The sequence below is a fragment of the Lactuca sativa genome, chromosome 5, assembly GCF_002870075.4.
Source record: "Lactuca sativa cultivar Salinas chromosome 5, Lsat_Salinas_v11, whole genome shotgun sequence".
Taxonomy (NCBI): Eukaryota; Viridiplantae; Streptophyta; class Magnoliopsida; order Asterales; family Asteraceae; genus Lactuca; species Lactuca sativa.
The window spans coordinates 336,116,542-336,139,438 of record NC_056627.2 but is presented as its reverse complement, the minus strand read 5'-3'; the positions used below and the strand labels follow the sequence as shown (position 1 = coordinate 336,139,438).

At 38.4% G+C, this 22,897-nt stretch overlaps 1 long non-coding RNA gene across 2 annotated transcripts; it reads right to left on the bottom strand.

Annotated features, from left to right (window-relative positions):
- Positions 1-21,342: 21,342 nt before the first annotated feature.
- Positions 21,343-22,252, bottom strand: LOC128126331 (uncharacterized). Of its 2 annotated transcripts, XR_008224148.1 has the most exons (4): positions 22,160-22,252; positions 21,887-22,063; positions 21,570-21,781; positions 21,343-21,456 (listed from the first exon to the last, which is right to left on the bottom strand). It is a non-coding gene; the product is annotated as an uncharacterized LOC128126331 (long non-coding RNA). The 2 variants fall into 2 exon arrangements; XR_008224147.1 differs by having other exon boundaries at positions 21,887-22,241.
- Between the last annotated feature and the right edge of the window lie 645 nt (positions 22,253-22,897).

Sequence of the window (22,897 nt, the reverse complement as noted above, 5' to 3'; positions counted from 1 at the left end):
AGATTGAATATAGGATTGTATGTGTATCCTAGTTATGGGTTTGTTTCTGGTAGTTTGTGATGATCCATTGAGACAAATACGGGTAGGTGTGGAAGGTAGTATGGGCTCATACTACTAAAAGCATAGGACCCATATGCATAGCAAGGAAGTCACAAACCCTGAGGGTTCAGCCTCTTTGTGATGATTTTAATAGTATGATTTGGGGCATTTCTGATATATTTTGATTCATTTTCAGTATGGTGTTCACGAGAGGATCTGGTTCTTTTGTTGGTGGGCCGGATAGTCCGGGATTGATAGATGATGACATCCGCGAGTTGATCACTATAGAGGTAGCTTCTTCTGTTTGAGGTTCCATCCCTGGGGTATTTTGGGTCTATCAAGACTTCTCTGATTGAGTTTTTTGATGAGAGGTATGTCATTGTGACCGAGGTTGATGTTTTTGCAGCTACCGCGACTGTTGCTGCTGCGGGGATTCAGGGGGGATCATTCCAGTATCAGGACTTTAGTAACACAAAGCCCCATGAGTTTGACGGGTTCAAGGACCTAATGGTGGATAAGGTGTCTAAGTCCATAACTATTTCAGGTATGTACTTGACCCGACCCGGCATGGTCCATTTGGGTTGCATGGCACCATGCAATTGGATAGACTAAATGAGAGAAATAACACTTGTGGTTTATTAATATATTATAAGTTCTAATATAATAACAATATTATTTAATTAGTTTCATCAAGAATTAATTTAGAATTAATTAAGTGATCAATTTGTAACTAGTTAAATATATGGGTTGATTATGTAAATCATCCATAACTTATATAGTGGGCTAAGAGGCTCCTTGGATAATCTAATTGGGTTAAACCCATTGGATGCTCCATGGAGGCTCCATGGGAGTTACAAACCCATCGGTCATGGAAATGAAGAGTCATGACACATTAGAGTTTACATGGTGTAACCCTAGATGTGTCAACACTATATAAAGCTCATGTTTCTCCCAAAATCGGCTACACATGCATGCTTGAGGGCTAGAGCCGATTTTTAGAGTGTTATACTTTCTCTCTAAGTTTACTCCATAGCATTTGGTGTTGTGTGAAGCATTTGAGGCATCACAATTGGGGTGCTAGGTTCACAAGGTTTCAAGGATCAAAATCAACAACAACTCTATCTTTCATTCAAGTTAAAATTGTTCCCCATGTATGCTAGATAGGATCATAACCTTGGAAATCAACTTTGCATGATAATTAGACAAACATAGATCCAAGGTTATTAGGGTTGCATGCACACTTAGGAAGTGTTAGAATGCTCAAAACCCATCACCTAATTGTGGCGATGAGGTGGTTGTCTAATGCGGAGGGTTGTTTCTTCACATGTTCATTCCTGGATGACCAGAAGGTCAAGTGCGCCCTGAACCTTCTTCGATTGGGTGTGAAGGATTGGTGGAAACTGGTGACTGGTTCCTACACTCTTGAGCAGAGGACTGTTGTAACCTGGGAGCAGTTCTTGGAGATGTTTCACATGCGGTATGTACCTCTGGTGGAAAGGGAGAGATTGGATCAGGAGTACTTGGACTTGAGGCAGACAACTGAGACGGTGATGGAGATCACCAAGATGTTCACAGATAGGGCTCTTTTTTGCCCTGAGTTTGCTGCTACAGAGCAGGTCTAGATGACTCGGTATTTGAGCATGCTCAAGAGGGATATCCAACAATTTATGCCTTCACAACGATACAATACCCTCATTGAGATTCAGGATGCTACGAGGAGGCGAGAGATTGAGATAGAGATCTAGACGAGAGAGCAATGCCAGGCTCCGGTTCAGTCCCAGCCTGCAGCGAAGCAGTTCAAGCCTGCTGATTCACGATCAGGAGGTCAAAGGGGCTGTACTTGTGGAAAGTGCATCAAGGTTAATGAGGGTGTTTGTCGATCTTTTTCTTCGGGATGCCATAAATGTGGCAAGGAGGGGCAATATGCGAGGCTTGCCGCGAGCAAACCCCGGTACTAAGCACCAATTTCTGTTACGTACCATTGTGATCAGGTGGGCCATGTGATGGCCTAGTGTCCCTTGCTTGCTGCCAGGCCGGTGTAGGCTCTAGACCTGACTACTTTGAGGATCACTGATGGACGCCAGGGTAGGGCGGAGCCCTTGAGGGCTCGAGGACGTGCTTTCCATCTCACAGCAGAGGAGGCGAGGGCGGTGTCGGACGTCGTTACTGGTATGTTTTCATTTATTATTATGTCAACTATTTTATGATATGCTTATGTTTATGATTTTTCTAAGGACCTTCTTAGCGAAGTCTTTGCCTGCTCTTGTGCTTTTTGACTCAGGTGCGAGTTGGTCTTTTGTGTCTCAGTCTTTCAATAGGAGTTTTGATATGAACTTGGGAGATTTAGAGTGTCCATTGCGAATTTATATGGCCAAAAAATACGTGGTTTTGATATCGAGATTTTATCGAGGTTGTGTTTTGGAGATTTTCGGGGTATCTTATTCGATTGACCTAATCCCTATCCCCATGGGGGATGTGTGCATGATAGTAGGGATGGACTGATTGAGTAGGTTTGGTGCGATGATTAATGGTGAGGGTCAGTGGGTGGTAGTTTGAATCCTGTTGGAGGAGAACTGATTATTTATGGAGAGGGTATCAGAGTTGGATCGGCCTTCTGTTCCGTTACCAGGTATCATCAATATTTACAGCTTGGGTGTATGGGTTATCTCGCATATGTAGTGGACACCCGTATTCGGAAGGAGGCTTTGGATGTTCTTGTGGTCAGGGAGTTCTCAGATGTGTTTCCAAAGGAATTACCCGGTGTGCCTCCTGAGAGACAAGTTGAGTTCTGGATTGATTTGATTCCAGGTGCGGCCCTAATTGTTAAGGTGTCATATAGATTAGCACCTCCAGAGATGTAGGAATTGTCCTCTCAGCTTCAGGAGCTGATGGGCAAGCAATTTATCAGACTTAGCAGTTCGCCTTAGGGAGCACTGATTCTGTTTGTAAAAAAGAAGGATGGTTCGCACCGCACGTATATTGATTATTAGGAGTTGAACAAGTTGATGGTGAATAACCGTTACCCACTCATACAGATTGATGATCTCTTCGATCAGCTGCAAGGTGCATCTTGTTTCTCCAAGATCGATTTGAGGTCAGGGTATCATCATATAAGGGTTAGAGAGGAGGATTGTAACATCTCCAATAATCACAATAAATTTAAACGTTTTAAAATGATCCTTTTACTAATAAAAGTGTTTACAAAACCATTGTTTCCAAAAATATTATTTAAAATTAGAGTCTCCCAAGATCAACAACATAAAAATCCAAGATGTGCACAGTCACGCCTTCGCCTTCCCGCGATCATCAGAAGTGCCTGAAACAATAAACTAAACTGTAAGCCAAAGCTTAATGAGATTCCCCTAAAGTACCACCACATAAAACATATCAAACAACAACATGCATACATGAGCGTTCAGCCTGACTAAACCGCCTTGCAGGGCCTACAACCTATCTGGACTGCTCCCGAGCCTTCGGCATGACTGGTCTGCCTTGCAGGGCTACAGCCTATCCGTACTGCTCGTCGGGCCTTCGGCTTGACCGGACCGCCTCGCAGGGCCTACAACCTATGCGGACCGCCCTGGATATCTTGGCCTTCAGCACAAAGCAGAATCGCCTCAACCCAACCAACCATAACATGTCGACATACACATAACAGATAACATATAATCAGGCAACAGACAAACAGCCAAATCTACAGGTCACTATCACATGCTAACATCTTATATACTAGGATACCGATCTAACAGATCTATACAACATAATAACATACTATCATATAATAGGATATCCAATCCAATGGGCCGACCATGGTGCCTTCGATCCAAAAGTACATTAGGAAAACTCACCTCCCAATATGAACAATAGCTGATGAGGTCCCGACTCTGAATCTCATCTTTGACATCCACTTATCCATCCAAATGACCAAATCTCAAACACAATCCAAGATACCCAAAATACCCTCAAGTCAAACTGGGACACCCTTGGTCAAAGTTAAATTCAAACTGGTTAAAATCAACAAGTCAATCGAGTCAACCCAGTCGATTTAACTCAGCCTAGTCCACTCGGGGCGCATACGTGGGGTGTTCTCCAGAAATACGCGAGGCGTACTCGATCATTGACCACCGTCGGGGAGGTTGACCACATACGTGCTGTGTACTCATATTATGGGGGCCTACACCCAGTTTCCCAAAAACACATTAAGAGCTTAATGTGTTATGTTCTCATCTCTAACTTCCAGATCTAAGGCTAAAATACCATAGAGTGTCATAAAGTTTACAACTTTATGACTTTGTGTGTCCATTAAGTGCCCAATACTCCAATGTACAACATCTTAATGCATTAAGACCCTCTAAAGAATGCATGGAGAAAAACTAACCAACAAAACTACATTTTTATGAATCAAGACCCTCCCTAAGGTCTAAAAGGACGACTTATTGGGTCAAGAACATGCCACACTCAAGAATCACCACTTTGGGACCAAAAAGTGTCTTAATAGAGCAAAAGTATAGATCTACAAAATGGAGTGATCAAGATGCGAACTTTTTACCTTCTAGAGGTTGCTATCAAGGAAGAAATCATAGATCCAAGGTGCTTCCTAATTCCAAGCTCTTCACACCACACTCTTCTCTTTCAAGAACACTTCTAAACACTCAAATGGGTTTCAAAAAGGCACTGTTTCACTTAGGCTTTTCTTGGGGTCGTTCTCACAGAGGGAGGCTGAAGAAGGAAAGGGACATAAGGTTATAATGACGTTTATATAGGGCTAAACCCTAGAAATTAGGGTCTGGAGATCCTGTGTGTACGCCATGCGATCCGAACTAAAAGTCGACTCATTTAGGTGACTTCCTTTCCATACTATCCTCAACCCAATCTTAACGAAAATCACGCACCCTGACCAATAACAAATCCTTGGCCTGCTAAGAATTACCACTGAAGCAAACCATCACAATTTTCCCAAAATTCAGAAATCCAATACCTCGACTGACTCTTAAGCAAGCCAAACTATCTCGAAACACAATTATTACGACCCCTCTTTACAATCCGAACCAAACACAACCCTTCCTACCCTGACTTAGCTTGTCGATACCGGTGGGAATCAGGACTCCTGACCATTCACTGTTGTTGCACCATTCATCCGAAAACAAGGCGACTCCCAACACAAGCCTCAATTAGATAACCATTGAAAACAAATACATACAATGCAAACATATTCCACAACTCCCCAGCTATAGAACCAAACTTCTAGTGAGAACCACAGAGCTGGGGAATTTCAAAACTTCAACCATTAAAATGGCTTCATTAGTATGCTTCGTGGGACTGGGAACCCATCATTCCTAAACTTCTGAACCCAAACTCCAGGACTAATATTCGTCCATTCCCTGGACCAACCCCTTATCTTTTATTAAGAACACCACCAAACACACGAAACTAAGTAATCAAAACCTTAAATACACCCTTAATTCTCTGACACGTCATTAACAACCCACTACTCTAACAAACAAGGATGGCCAATCCAAAAATTTTCATGTTTTATCCAACCCTTATCAACTCAGTTGTACCTCCACCTGACAATCACTCGAGATTTTTGGACCAATTCCTCATACTGGAAACCAGACTCCTAATAGACAGCCCACAAGAAGATGGGGTCCACCATATCTACCATTCACTAAGTGACTTCCGGTGCACAACATAATATACAATTCTAAATAACTTTTCCAGACCACATGATCCAATACAGCTAGTCACCAAGTCTCTCAGCTCAAAAGAACCATGCACTGACATCCAACCACACCAATAAGACTAATGATCTAAGACCTAAGAGTCTCAACCAAATGACTATCAAGTCTAAAGATACTCAACCATCAACCCACTATCTTGCAGAAAACCCATTCAAAATTTCTTTCGACGCTAACCAAACACAACCCAAGCCATATTTTTATCGTGTACAATTCCTTGCATAGTATAGGCTGCTACCAGCGCAAAATCAGACGAAAACATGGTCGTACCCAACCAACGAATGGGATAGGCGGTTGTATTCCTGCTCCAACTCAAGGGAAACAAACCAATTAAGAACCGTACCAATGAATTTGGGCCATGTGTTCTCATGCTACCTTAATCAGTTCAAACACACCCCCTCATGACCATAATTGATGAGCTACTACAATATAGATCCCCAAAGGAAAGCACATAACCATTTCTAGACCTACTACATTCCTTTTTCCTCACAATCCTTACCCCTGTGAAGCTAAACAATGTTTTCCCAACATTCAAACTTCCAGTAACCAAGGTTAACTACCAAAGTTGAGCATGCTGTGAACCAAAATTCCACATCACAATTGAGGGTAAACATACCCAGAGACTAAAGAAACACAAAACATATGGATCTTGACAATAGGTTGACACATCTATTGGACTTCAACTGTCATAACTTGAAACTTTAGGAGAACCTCTGCTTGATGATGAACGAAATGACCAATGATCGAGGATGCATCGACACTAAATCAAATGAACCAAAACCCACACAGAGCAGAACATACCCAACTCTGAGACTGATTTCTTGATCGACATCAGCCCAAGCTAGCCTATAAATAACAATCCATACAACGAGCTAGAAAATTCTCTCGGAAATGGATACTCAACCTGAGTGATCCTAACGGCTTCTCATCTATTCATTGGCATCCCGAAAAGGAACCAATGGATACAATGAGCTCCTTGTCAAACTGCTTCCTACTACGAGACATCTCGTGCAATTCCAGGACACATGCATCCGATAGCCAATTACTCTACACCCCTGACTTGACCAAGTCTTAAACCGGAATCCCACATATCCGCATTGTAGATCCTTATGAACCATTCTTCCATACCACCAGCTCGAACATATCAGTGATCCTCCAAGCAGAATACCTAGTTCTCCCCCACTTAGGGTTTGAACTATCACTCTTTGACCCTCACAGTCCATCATAGCACCAACATGCTCAGTCAATCCATCCTTACTATCATGCATACATCCCCCATGGGATTGGGATTAAATTAATTAAATAAGGCACCCCGAAGATCTCCAATACACATCCCAGAAAAACTTTGGATGCAGAAATCCCATGATCATTGGCGATAGGCACTCGCAACGGACATTCCAACTCTCGGTATACCAAATGGTATATGACAATTCTTGAATAATAATCAGAAATCGCGAGGAAATCCCGAACCGTATATGGATATGTCAGAAGCCTTTCTATCATCAAAGTTTCCAGCTCTTTACGAATGGTCCTTATACCTCATGATTCACAAAGCACCATGGAAGCTGAATCCCAAACCCATTACGACCTAAAGATGTTAGCATAATAGTTCTAACAAGCTATTACACGAATGACTATCTAACCAAAATTAAACTGAGGATCAAAATTTCATACCTGTGACTTCTTGCGTTTCAACCTTGACCTCCTGCCGGACGGTGGACATCTGGGTTTTCACTTCCTCCACTACCCATCAAGGACCGTTGGGTTTGAGATGACCAGACTGGTGACAATGGAAACACATCTATCCTTCTTGTAGTTGCGAAAGACATGCCCTCTCTCTCCACACTTATAACATTTGAACTTGTAACAAGAAAACCCATGGGTTCCCTATATTCTCGCAGATATCATAGCCCTCTTGACTTCCAATACCCAAGTTACCAGCCTCGAACTCTAAATCCATCACTGAAAGATCCCGCATTCTCTTTCCAAGTCATGTCCTCATGTCAAGATCTCTCCTAGTAGTGATCTCAACAGTCCCTATTTCAAGCTGCAGTTCGCTCCTCGAGCTTGGCAATCAGCTTGCCATTGATCCAATCCACAATACCTGACAATTCTTCCTGCAATATCTGTGAAATCTTAACGAAAATCATCTCCCGCATCTAATCGACAGTCCACCCTGGCCTGTCCTGGCCATCAGCTCCAGATCCCAAACTAGATCTCCTAGTCAACTCCATACTGAAAAACGAACCAAAAGCATCAGAAATGCCCTAATACACATTGCTACAACCACATGACGAGATTATCCCTCGGGGTTGTAACTTCCTTGCTATGCGTACGGGTCTTGTGCTTTCAGTAGTACGGGCTCATACTGCCTTCCACACCTCCCATATTTGTTTCAAGGATCATTACAACCACCCAAAACTAATATAACAACGAAAATATGCATACATCATATCCTTACTCTATCGAGAGTGGCTAAAACATTCCTCCTCAGGACAACCACTCATACACATACTCTTCCATAGTGATACTCCCAACACTTGCTAAAAGCACATCAAGAGTACTACGTACCCCCTAGGCTATCCTAGGTTACATACCTCACCCTGCCATCAATTGCCACACGGCCCCTATTGGTGCCAGTTAAATATTGCATGAATACAATCACATGAAACACAACTTAAATAATCTTAGATTAAAAGATTCAACCCTACCACTGTTGGACTCAGACAAGAGTTGCACAGTAGGACCAAATCATTTACCCTAAAATTATTTAACCCATGCAGCATGTGACTTAAACGTATTCAACTAGTAGTTACTTCACACCCGAAAGAGTCATACAAAAACTTTATAGGAAATAAGGCACCATATATCAGACAATTCTATCATGCATTCCTAAAGATCCCTGTCCTACAAATAGCATGTTGTTCTAACATAACATAACATCAAATAACAGTGTAGTAACTTGGGGTCCACTTACTAGCTCCGGTTGATCGTACACGTCACATCCTTTCTTGATTATTTTTGAAAAAAAAACTTGAAAATTATTTTTAAATCCTTTGTAGTTCCTTAGTTTGAGACTAGATTCACACTGTTGTTTCAAATTCGCTCAAACCAAGGCTCTGATACCAACTTGTAACATCTACAAAATCATAATAAATTTAAACTTTTTAAAATGACCCTTTTACTAATAAAAGTGTTTACAAAACCATTCTTTCCATAAATATTATTTAAAATCAGAGTCTCCCAATATTAACAACATATAAATCCCGGATGTGTACAATCACGCCTTTGCCTTCCTGCGATCATCAGAAGTACCTGAAACAATAAAATAAATCATAAGCCAAAGCTTAGTAAGTTTCCCCCAAAGTACCACCACGTAAAACATATCAAACAAAAACATGCATACATGAGCCTTCATCATGACTGGACTGCCTCGAATGGCCTACAAACTATCTGGACCGCTCCTAAGCCTTCGACATGACGACACCGCCTCGTAGGGCCTACAATCTATCCGGACCGCTTGTCGGGCCTTTGGCTTGACTGGACCGCCCTGGGTATCTTGGCATTCTACACAAAACAAGACCACCTCAACCCAACCTAACATAACATGTTGACATACACATAACAAATAACGTATAACCAGTCAACAGACAAACAACCAGATCTACAGGTCACTACCGCATGCTAAGATCCTATATATTAGGATACTGATCTAACATATCTATACAACACAATAACATACTATCATATAATAGGATATCCAATCCAATGGGTTGGCCTTGGTGCCTGCGACCCACAAGTACAGTAAGGAAAACTCACCTCCTAATCTGAACAATAGCTGATAAGGTCCTGATTCCGAATCTCAGCTCTGACCGACACTTATCCATCCAAATGACCAATTCTCAAACACAATCCAAAATACCCTCAAGTCAAACCGGGTCACCCTTGGTCAAATTTAAAGTCAAAATGGTTAAAATCAACAAGTCAACCGAGTCAACCCCAGCCGAGTCAACTCAACCTAGTCAAATCAGGGTGCGTACGCGGGGCGTACTCGAGCATTGACCACCGTCGGGGAGGTTGATCACGTATGCATTGTGTACTCAGATTACGTAGGACATACACCCAGTCTTCCCAAAAACACATCAAGAGCATAATGTGTTAAGTTCTCACGTTCGCTATTATTAATCCTTAGAAAACAAATTAATTCAAGCAGTGATCAGTTGATTAAACCAATGAGTTTCCTAGTTTATTGATTCGGGTTAAGTAAGACTTGTAATTAGCTAATCAAATTGGTGATTCAATTAACCTCTTGTTGATGGTGTATCACACAAGCTCACACATTAATTTACCTATATTCTAGTTAATTCTAGTTTCACATTCGTTATTCCTAGACATATAACTATGTGGTCACATAAATCATATGATTTGTAACTAAGAGATGTTCATGAAACTTAATTACTGATTTATTAACAGAGAATAGTTGTTATTAACATATGAGGTTCTTTAACAAGCTTAACAAAACAATATCACCAATTAAAATTAATCCTAACCATAAAATCAAACCATATTCTCAAAATCATCTATCCTAAACAGAAGGTATGAGTTTTAGCTCATGATTACAACAGAAACAAGCTCAAATACAAAATCAAATGGTAAAAACATAGTTCAAACAAGAGATTAGGTAAAGAGTAAACTTGATTTTTCCTTGATTCTCCTTAAAATCGAATGTAGGGTTGATTCCTTAGCTTCCCACGTTCTAACAGCACCTTTAGTCCACAATTGGCCTCCAAGGGTTCATCTATATGCTAGGGTGTCGTGCATGAATGCCTTTTATACCTATTTTCACAAAATAAAGGTGACTCATTGCGTCCAGTGACCAACTTGGCGAGTCCTTCACATAAAACCCGTGTACGACAAGTCGGCATCTCCAGAATCGCGAAAGTTTGGCATGACTCGTCGATTTTAGGCCCAACTCGTCGAGTATGTTTGGAATCAGCATTTTCTCAAAACAAGAAAGTCGTCCAAAATTGTGTCTAGTTTTCATAACATTTTGAATCTCGTCAATCGGAGTTACGGTTCATGAGATATGGCCAAAACACTGATGAGGGGTCAAGCTGTCCAGCAACATCCTTCTTTCTTCAAAATCCAAGATCCAAGCCTCCAATTGCTAAATCCACTTCCTTTTCCATCCGAGCATGTCATTGCTGCTGAAAAATAAAATTCTAAACTAATTAAGCACCTTTTGTTCATTAAATGAGACAAAAACAACATAAAGTATTAACATAATGCATGAATTTTATAACTAAATATGCCCATATCAGGATCTGGTTTACCATCTACACGGATCACAAGAGTTTGAGATATCTCATGGATCAATGAATTTGAACATGAGACAACACAGGTGGCTTGACGTGGTCAAGGATTACGAATGCGAGATTGTGTACCACCCGGGGAAAGAGAATGTGGTCGCTGATGCCTTGAGCCGCAAGTCAGCTAGCTCTTCTGCTAAGAGCTTATGTATAAGGATATCTATCGATTCTCCAATTTTGGACCTGATCAGGGAGGCTCAGGGCCAAGGATTCAAGAAGGAGAATTGGAAGCAGGAGAAGATCAGGGGTGAGATCGACAGGTTTTCTACCGATAGGCGTGGGTTGTTGACCCATTGTGGTCGGGTTTAGGTACCAGATTTTGGTGGGGTCTGACATACTATGTTAGAGGAGGCTCATAAGTCTAGGTTTTCGATACACCTTGAAGCCACCAAGATGTATCAAGATTTGAGACTTAGTTATTAGTGGTCGTGTATGAAGAGGGAGATAGCCTTGTATGTTGAGAGGTGCTTAACATGTTGGATGATCAAGAGCAGCACCAGAGGCCTCATGGAAAGCTTCAGCCATTGGAGGTTCCCATGTAGAAATGGGAACAGATCACCATGGGTTTCATCACCAAGTTACCGCGGATGGCTAAGGTGTTTGATACGATTTGGGTTATAATGGATCGCCTGACCAAGAGTGTAACACCCGTGTTTCCAGGCTAGGCATTAATGATGATATGATAGTTTAGGTTGACCTTTGTAACCCATTTTGAAATAATAAAAATGTATTATTTGAGTATTATGTGTTTTATGCTTAATTGCTTATTTATGCGTCTTAAATAAATTAAGAATAAAAATAAGCGCGAAAATGAAATGTTATATAAACCCAATATTCATACACGAAAACGTAGTGGTCGTGATGAGGTTTCCGAATATATAAAGAATGCCGAAATCCGAGTTATAACGAAGAAGTTATGATTTGTCGAAGTTTCACGACATAATCGACATGACATTGTATAACGTAAAATACGAATTTAAGATAGAGCGATATCTAGCCTTAGTAATCTAAATGAAAGTTGTAGAATATGTTAAACCGAGAGCGTACATAAAAAGAACGTCTAAATTTGACTTCGTATGAGGACGTTATGATTTTTCGAAGTTTCGACTTAGCAGTGTATAGGACGAAGTTCAAATATGGGATCGAGCGATATTTAGCCAAAACTTTCTAAATGAGAATCGAATATCTCATCGATATTAGTGCAACGACGGAAAGACAAACGAAAACGGACGTCAGATGAAGGAGTTATGAATTTCTAGCGGAGTTTTCCTGTCCCGGCTTCTACTAAAAATAATATAATAGAAATAAAGTTAGAATTAGCCGACGGAGTCTAAATGAAAGTTGTAGATCTTGTTTTTACCTACGTGTCGATATAAAAAACATCGAAAACAGAGTTCGTATGCGTAAGTTATGAATTTCTGAAGTTCGTGGCGCGAAACCCCAAAACTGTCAGAGACCATGACGTGGCATGGCTTCTGAAGCCTTCTTGAGCCTGATAGAGCAAGTGGACGATGATGCATTTAATGACAATCAAGCCCATGATGTGGAAACACTGTCCACGACGTGGAAAATGAAAAAGTTGCCCTATAAATAGATTTAAAGGGGTAGCCGACCAAGGTTGCTAATTCACCCTTCTCTCACCCATATTACCTCGATTTATGTGCAAAGAAGTACCCCCGAACCCCCAGTATCATCCTGAGACCCGAAGCAAGTCTCGAAGCCCGAAGATCCCGAGAAGAAAAGAGTTTCCGAGCTGAAACTCTGCCCGCGAGAAGCCTGGTGTGCGAAGTGATCCCAGTTTCACCGAAGAATACTACTTTTAAAGTCGTAGTGTTGTCTGGTCATCTTCTGATCAAGTGAGTGTGTAGTTACTTTCTTTTAACACATAGATATGAAGTATCTCTATAAGAATACGTGCTATGTGTTGCATATTATCTGTTATCTGGTTTGAATATGGAATGGATATATTATACATGATTTAAAGTTGTATATGTATGTTTATATATATATTTTTATCTACTAAAATGTCGGGGTAAAGCATGGGTTGATAGTTGATGTGTGATAAAATGATGAGAGGCCTCGATGTTGTTGTTGTTAATCTAGACATCAAGCAGAGTATGGATGACGACCACAGACTCTTTCTAGACTGTCATGTGGAACGCTGGCAGGTTCATAACCTGTAGGTGTTGTGGGCTTGATGTTCAACGGTGTACTCTATCCCCCTCATGGTTGCCTTTAGGACATCTATTGTTGAGGAAACCCCTTGCAGTAATGTCCGTCCCGATGAAAAAATCGTAGATTAGGTCTCTTGAGATAGATGTTGTTTTAGGGACGTAAAGTGAGGATAACGGGAATGGGTAATCGGGTTATTGTTGGTTGGTGAAATTAAATATAATTATTTATTGTAGGTTGAAAGCCCTATATGCTCACCAGACTCCCAACCCTGACCCACTCAGTTTATTTGTATTACAGGTAGTGGCGCGAGGGCATAAGACGGATGAATCATCAAGTTATTTTGTTTATTAGACCAGTTGTTATATGTAATTGTTGTATGGTCTATCTTTTGTTGTTTATGCTTTTGTGTCTGTATCGGAACATGACATCCCGAGTTTTGATTATATAATGAAAATACATTTCTTTATGAAATGCTTTGGTAAATATTATTTTATCATAGATTGTTTTGGGGAACAAATTCCACAACTCTTTTAAATCAAATGGATTTACTCTGAAATTATTTTAAAAAACATAAATGAAACTGGTCTTTTCTGGCCGTGATTTTGGGGATGTCACAAAGAGTGTCCACTTTCTAGTTATTCGGAAGAACTCCTCGGCCGAAAAAGTGGTTGATGTGTATGTACACGGGATCATTGCTGGAAATGGCGTTTCAATTTCCATTGTATGTAATCGAAATGTTCGGTTCACTTCCCAATTTTGGCAGAGGTTCCACGAGGAAATGGGTACAAGACTGCATCTTAGCACTGTTGGATATAGTGTCTAAGTCCATAACTATATTTGGTATGTACTTGACCCGACCCGACATGGTCCATTTTGATTGCACTTCACCCGAACAATTTATGGATAATCTGTTGAGAATAGTACAAGTTATGATTTATTAATATATTATAAGTTCTAATATATTAATATAAGATCATATTATTTAATTAGTATTGATCTATAATTAATCTAGGATTAATTTAGAGATCAAAGATATTACTAATTAAATATGGGCTTCTATATTTATATAGTGTGGGCTAAGGCTTATTTGGAATGGGCTAGGCTTGCATGGAAAAGTCCATGGATACTCCATGGAGCTTTAACCCATGGATCTCATGGAAATGAAGAGACATGGGTATTAGGTTTTACATGGATGTAACCCTAATCCACCACACTATATAAAGAAGGCTTTGGTTCTTGAAATCACACTAGTTGACACTTGTTGAGGTGAGGGCCGATTTCAAGATAGTAGTGACTATTCTCTCAAAGTTCCAAGTTTGTGGTGATTTGTGATTTCCATTTGAGGCATCCATACTATTGGTGCTAGGCTCTAAAACTCCAAACAATCAACTACAACTACAAGGTAAGTATTTCTACTAGCTTTATTTGATTCATGTTCCCCATGCCATGCTAGTTAGGATATGAACCTTGGAAAAATAATTATTTGCATGTATCTTAGACAAACATAGATCCAAGGTTTATTAGGGTTGCATGTACACTTAGGAAGTGTCAGAATGCTCAAAACCCATCAAGCACTTCTTATCATCTGTAATCTGACGGCCAGAGCCAGAGGACCATCCAAAATCTCAAGGATATGTTGAGGGTCTATGCTATAGATTTCGGTGAGAGTTATAATTCCTACCTCCCTTTGTCTGAGTTTTCTTACAACAAAAACTATCACTCAAGTATCGGTGTGCCGCCATTTGAGCTTCTTTATTGGAGGAAGTGTTGTATCCCAGTCTGTTGGGGAGAGGTCGGTCATAGGGTCATAGGAAAAATTAAAGTAGTTCTTCAGATGATAGAACTTATTCAACAGACCAGGCAGAGGTTGCAGACAGCTCAAAGTTGGTAGAAAAGTTATGCTGATAGATGTCAGTCGGAGTTGGATTTCTAGGTCGGCGACATGTTTTTACTGAAGGTATCATCCTGGAAGGGTGTAATATGCTTCAGGAAGAGGGTCAAGTTGGGACCTCGATATGTTGGGCCATTTCGAGTGATTTCCAGGGTTGACAGGGTAGCCTACTTATTGGATTTTCCTGAGGATCTCAGTCAGATTCACAACACCTTCCGTGTTTCCCAACTTTAGAAGTGTGTGGCTGATGATTCAGTAGTTGTTCCTTTGGATGATATTCAGATTGATGGTTGCCTGAAATATGTTGAGAGACCAGTGGCGATTTTGGATAGGAAGACGAAGGCCTTGCGCAACAAGGTGACATCACTGGTCAAGCTCCAGTGGCATCATCGGAAGGGTTCCGAGTACACCTGGGAACCCGAGGCAGAGATGAGGGAGAATTACCCATAAATTATTTGCAACAGTACACTTCGAGGACGAAGTATGATTCAAGTGGGGGACAATTGTAACATCCATATTCTTGGAGGTATTAAAATTTAATGTATTTTGGATTTTAGGCGGGACCATGTCGTAGTGAAGGCATCCCACGACATGGTGATGGTTGAAGTATCACGGATTTTAAATGACCGCCATGGTATAGTAACCTATGGCCATGACATGGTGGCTTTTTAATGAGAAACCCTAATATTTAGGGTTTGCGCCCCTATTTAAGGAAATGTGATGGCTAGGATTGCTCACCCTCCGCCTCCATCACACTCTCTCAACCTCCAAGCAAACCCTAACCTCCATTTTTTCTCTCTAAGCCTTTTGTGTTGATTTTTGGGGATTTGAGGAAGAAGAAGGTGTCATTTGGAATTGGATTCAGCAAGCAACTCTTCTCATCATCTTGTTGTGCATCTTTTGGACTCTTGTAAGTCCTCAAATTCTATGATTTGGGTTTTTGTGCATAGATCTAGGTTTCTATGCCTTATTCTTCATTTTGGACTCATTGGAGTGTTGGGATTCCATAAAGTTGCCAACTTTATGGGTCCCCAAAGTCCCTTTGTGGTTAGGAGTGTTGGATCTAGATTTTTATAGATTTTTGAACTCTTGCATGAGATCTTGTCCCCTTTTACTCTATTTGACCTAGCTTGATCTTAATACATGCATTGGACATGCATGTCTATAAAACAATGGTTTTTATGGTTCATTGGATGAGAGAATGCCATCTGGGACGATTGAATGGTTGGTTTTATGGATTAAGAGCTTATTGGATTAAGTTGCTCTGAAAAGTCCCCACGGCGTGATGAATAGGTCACCATGACGTGACGGATGGCTGTATTGCGACTGTTTTGTCCTGCAATCCCCACAGAGTGGCTAGAGACTAGCCACGACGTGGCGACTAACTAAGTTAACTTTTGACCAGGATTTTAACCAAGTTTGACCTAGGGGTATTTTGGGTATTTTGAGCTATAGTTTGAGACTTGGCCTTTGTTTCTTGTATAGGGGATTTGTAGAGTTAGCAGTTTGAGTTGTGATCTGTTTAGCTATCTTTTTCACACTGTGAGGTGAGTTTTCCTCACTATACATGTAGGTCAAAGTTACCAATGTCGGTCCACTAGATTTTGTATCTTGTTATATTAGATTGATGTTATGCTGGTTATTTGATATATTGGTAGATCCGTATGATTACTAAGTATGCATTAGATTGGTAGATCTGTATGATTACATGTGCGGCGGTTATTGATTGTTATTGGATATGTCTGCATGTTATGGTTTGTTGGGTTGAGGCAGTCATGCTTTGTGCTGAAGTCTAAGATACCCGAGGCGGTCCGGATAGACCGAAGGCCTATGAGGTGGTCTAGTCAGGCTGAAGGCCCAGAGTGTAGTCCAAATAGGTTGTAGGCCCTACAAGGCGGTCCAGTCAGGCTGAAGGCTCATATATGCATGTTGTTATCTATTTTGGTTGTGTGTGGTACCTTGGGCGAGCTTACTAAGCTTTGGCTTACAATTTAAGGTTTATGTTTCAGGTACTTTAGATGATCATGGGAAAGCAAAGACATGATCTTGCACATCCTTCTGGTTTTATGATATCTGATTCTGGGATACTCTTATTATGGATTATTATCTTTGGAAACTATGTTTTGTAAACAATTGTGGTTTTTGGTTAGGTTTTATAAATAAAAATTTTACTTTGATTTCTGGGATATTACAATGTATAGTAATTAGTATGATGTTTAATCGTGTCCTCAAATTTTACTTGATCATAATGTGTTTTAATGGAGTCCATAACTTGTCCTCAAGTTATGGAAAACCAAAAGTCACTTGAATTAAAAACCATTAAAAGAACACAAGAGTTAGAAAAATGAAGAGTCTTCATTTTTATTTCTCTATTAAACTCATAAGTTACAAGAAATCAAAAGTTTTGAAAGTTTACAAAACTTGCCCTCAAGTTTTGGAACAAGTAAAGTCATATTAAAAACTTTAGTTCCAACCCTTAGAATTTTAAAAGTTAAAATTCAACCCTTATACTTATAATACTATAAGTTAATAATATATATATATATATATATATATATATATATATATATATATATATATATATATATATATATATATATATAAAAGATTAAAGTCGTCTTACCGCTAGTACGCCTCATTCACGAAGCCGGTCTATAAGGTGGGTATACGGTTGTTACCTATAAAATGGCAACTTAATGGGTGTTCATTCTCACCCACCGCTTGCTTGACTGGTGGAGGGTCGTTAGCTGAACGGGTAAGACAAGGACTTATAAATTCTCATTAAAAGTATGATGAATATTATAAAGTAACTGAATGTTTTATTAAATTCCCAATCTTAGTTACTTTAGGAAAAATGTGAATAAGGTGCTAATCCATGAAATTACACTTTACACTTTGTCTAAGTCGTTAGTGGAGCGTGTGTGGTTAACCGACACACTAACTTGGACTTAACAAGGTAGGTAAAGGGTGACTTAATATTTATCATAGTATCGATGGAGCGTGTGTGGTTAACTGGCACATCGATTGAGGGGTAATTTATTAAGGGTACCAAGTAATTTGCATCGTTACTTCACACCTCGTTTTGTGATCCTCGGCATCCCAGTCACAAAACTTGGAAGGCACACTCGAGATTGAAACATGCCTTTGAAAAGTTCATTGAATCTCAAAAGAATCTAGGAGTTTCTAAGAACCAAATTAAATATTTTAATATTTCGACTTTGGTGGAAATTGGTGAATCGTCATTCACCTACCTTTCAAATATGTTATTACTTAGATTACGACATACCTCTTCTAAGTATAATATATTGTGATTGGGTCCTAGCCTTAATATTACATTTGGGTGTTTTATTAAGGACTATCTCTATATCTAAACTAATTCTTTCTTTCTTCTCCTACTAGATGTCTGCAAACAACGCTACTTCTGGCTCTAATCCTAGTGGCTCCTTTTCTCTTATGAACTTGTGTGGGAAAGTCATTTTTGATGGATCCAACTTTAATGAATGGATCAGAACACTACTAGAAAAAAGGCCTTTTACGATGCTCATTGCGCGTCGTAAAACGCTCAGACGACGCGCAAATGCGTGTCAAGGAAGGCCCTGTCATAAAGAGAGACGACGCGCATTTACGACGCGCGGTTACGACACGCAATGTGTATCAAGGAAGGCCCTGTCATAAAGGAAGACGACACGCATTCGCATGTCGTAACCTTACGACGCGCGTGTTAATGACACGCAATGCGTATGAAGAAAGCCCCTGTCAAGAAAGGCCATGTCATAAATGAAGATGACATACATTTTTGCGTATCGTAAATTTAAATGTTTAAAAAAAAAATTATATATTTATTAATTTTTAAATTAAATTTTCATTTAATTTCTTATAATAGAAATAAAATACCATATACAAAAAATACAATCCATTGCATAATATAAAATAAATTGCACAAATTATAATGTCATACAAAGAATCATTCAAATGTTAAACAAAAATAATACATTGCTAACATGTGTTATACATTCCTATAAAACTAACAAATAATCATACAACTCTGTTTCTTACTGGAAAGGAATGCAAAACATGATTACAAGTCTCCCTTAATCTTGATTATAATCAAATGTATCTTTAATTCTTTATATAAATGAAGCTTAAATGATGTCTTTAAATAATGAACACGATAAATGTTATAAACCTTTTGAGGCCCCATAACATCAGGATCTGAGTTTTCTATTTCAACTGCAGGACTACCGTTAGTTTAAGGATCACTTTTTGGACGCTTTTTCTTCTGCATACATTAACAAACATGTTAACTTTCAAGAAATATATTTAGTTTTTAGGCTCATAGTGGCATGCATATAGCTGAGGTGAGAGAAAGGTATACATACAGCTAGTAAGACATCCAGACTATCCATAACAGGTGGTTTCAAATTTTCATAATCAACTGCATTGTAAGATAACATGAACACAAGAAAGGTAATCAAAGGTTAAAATATTACATATTTACATGTTAAAAGTGTAAAGAAAAGATGATGTGGTTACACAGTTTACCATCAGAATTTAAGAGGTCGCTACTTAATGTGTGTCCTACTTGTGCCATAGAAATCAACTACAATCACCACACACACTGAAAAGGGTCATGTATACAGAAATGGTGGATAGAAGAGAAAGAAGATAAAGCTAAAAAACTACCTGCATTGTAGTAATAAACTCTTTGAAGCCAAGAAAGCCTTGTCGTCTAGAATCTGCAATTGCCCATACCTTAAGAAGTAGTATGAACAGGCATAGAGAAATAGTTAGGACAGATTGGGATTAAAAGAGTAGAAAAGCAGAAAGAGAACTATAAGCTAACTTCTGTGCCCTTATGAGCACACTTAGCAATCAAATTAATGATCAAAACTTGAGGAGGTAAAACACTATCTAAAAAATAAATAATCATTTATTTAGAGAGTTAAATGCAAAAAATAGTAACATACTCTTATTGATTTGTTCTAAAATCAAGAAATTCCTATGGTTTTGGTCCTAAGAAAGTTGAAATGACTATTTTTCCCTTTTACTTTTAATTAATAAAATATTAAAACAAATATGAAAAAACATAAAAAAAATAAATTAAAAGGGCAAAAAAGTCATTTCAAATCTTTCAGGGACCAAAATCAATTTTGTAGTTTTGTCAACAAAAAAATAGTAATTTTTATCATTTAAACTTCAATTCAAAAACACTTAACCTCTATTCAGCATCACTTCTAGGTAGAAGGGTAAAATGGTCATTTACTCAATAAATAACCAGTCTATATGTTCATTCATTACTTTCAAGAGACAGATATCATTTATCCATCTAGAAATTTAATAGAAAAAAATTAAAAAAAGAAAAAAAAAAGGAAGAAAGCTCTTACCTGTTATGCAAAGGACCATACCATTAAGCAACAACCATCCCTCATGGCCATTCCTTGAGAAGAATTGATAGATATAATGTGGAGATATTGCCTTGAAAATAGAAGGGTAATGATATATGATGTTGTAAATTCCAATAAAAGGAGTAGTCAATGTCCATGCACCCATAATAGGTGAGAACAAAAAGCTCGCTCTTGCAATTCCAAATTTTTGAACCAAAAAACAGAACAACAAGAACTAATGCAGACAGAGCTTCCACTAGAGCTGAAAAGTAAAAAAAAAACATAAAAAAATATGACAAGATCTTTATAAATGTAGTTGAATAAACAAAAATCAGAGGAATGATGCACAGATGATGATGAAGCAGAGACAAATAAGAAAGTAGATTCAAAGAAGAAAGGATGGTTTTCATCCATGTTCCAAAGGTTAGTTTATAACTCGTATTTTTTTTCATTTTTAGCATTTTTAATGGTCATTTAGTCTCGTTTAGATGGTATATTCAGTCTAGAAAGGCAACACTCCTTATGTTGTAAAAGAGTTGGAAAGTCAATAAATCTTGCCAAGGTATAAAAATATTAAAAATTGAATCTTGGCATACAAAAAACAAAAAAATAATATGTGAAATGTTGTGTGCATAATCTGGTAAATATATATATATCATCAAGGATATTAATTATTATTTATTAAAATCAAATAAATCATTTTAAAAGCAAAAAGTAGGCTACTTACCACATTTTCTGGAAGAGATGTTGTAACAAACTTTCCAATATCTGATGCAACCATAAGTTCATCAGGAGGAGGCTTTTCATTAAAGACATCCCTACCCTTGGTTGCATCATCAGGTTCCTCTGGTTCTCTTCGGCTATTTTTATTTTTATAACATATGAACAATCATAAATATATGATTTTACTTTTACACAAAATAATATATATATATATATATATATATATATATATATATATATATATATATACCTGAACAAATAGATTCTGTGTTTCTTAAAAGCACAGCATAACAAAGTAGGATCTGTCATGGGATCTTTGCTTTCATTCACATTTACAGCAGCAGCAGGAATTTTTCGCACTTTTTTACTGCTTTGATCACCTTGATACAAAGCAATTCTTAAAAACCTGTTTTCCACCTTCCCTAATATTCTGGAAACTTTGTTTGTGTGCAGATTTACAATCTATCACCAATTTATGAATAAAACATTAGAAAATAAAATCTTCGGATTACTGCATACACCTTAGAATTTGAGAAAAACAAAATGGCACAAGGTAAAATTTCTTACTTTAATACCAAGGAGAGTTGGATAAATAATGAAATTAGAGCTTTCATCAAATAGTGCATTTGGCTGTGGGACATTTTATGTTTTTTCAATTTCTCTTTCAACTGCCATTCTTCTCCCAAAATCAATAGCTTCTAATCGATACAAAGGAACATCGCTTCTTTGAAGATCTTGAGCATTCTAAACAAACCAAAGTTAGGTTAAATCTTCAGAATAGTTAAGGATATATACGTTTAAATGTCATGAAACTGAGGGCAAAAGAGTAAATTTACTTACCTCAAGTGATTCATCATAGACACGTCTTAGTTTACCAGTTCTATACCAAAATATACGTATTCTTCGATCTGGTGATGTGATTGCAAATTCTTTAATTTCATCATCAAAAAAATTAAGTTTTTTTAATTAAAATATGTTGATATTGAATGTTAGATACCTGTTCAGAATCACCCCACTGGCGGAAAGCAGAAAAGGATTGCAAACGAGTTCAAATATATTGGCCACCAACTGTGAGCCCAGGTCCCTCTACAATGAGAAAGAAAAATAGTAAATGAAAATGAAAATAGATTTATTATTTGTTTTATAAAAAAAAGATTTACCTGAGCCACATCGTTCAAAAACCCCTCACGCACAAGACCACTGATGACCTCCATTTTTGATGTGACCTTCCTTGAAAAAAGATAATAGAAAAATTAAGATTGTAAAAGTTTAACAAGAATCGTGTATATGAGATACATCAAGATTGCATATGAAAGTGAATATGTGAGATCATGGGACAATATATAGTTAGATATTTATAAAATAACCAAAAAAAAGTCGTTACTCTTTATGCAACACAAAACACACCTGGTTAGGCAATGCTCTTAGAGAAATGATCAATTCAGCAGGATGATCATCTCCGTCTCTACCTACACGTACCTTTCCAGGTGTAGCATCTAAAACCCAAACCTTAAAAAATAATAACAACATCTTATAATATTATTTATCCAGACATCACTTAATGACAAGAAACAAAAC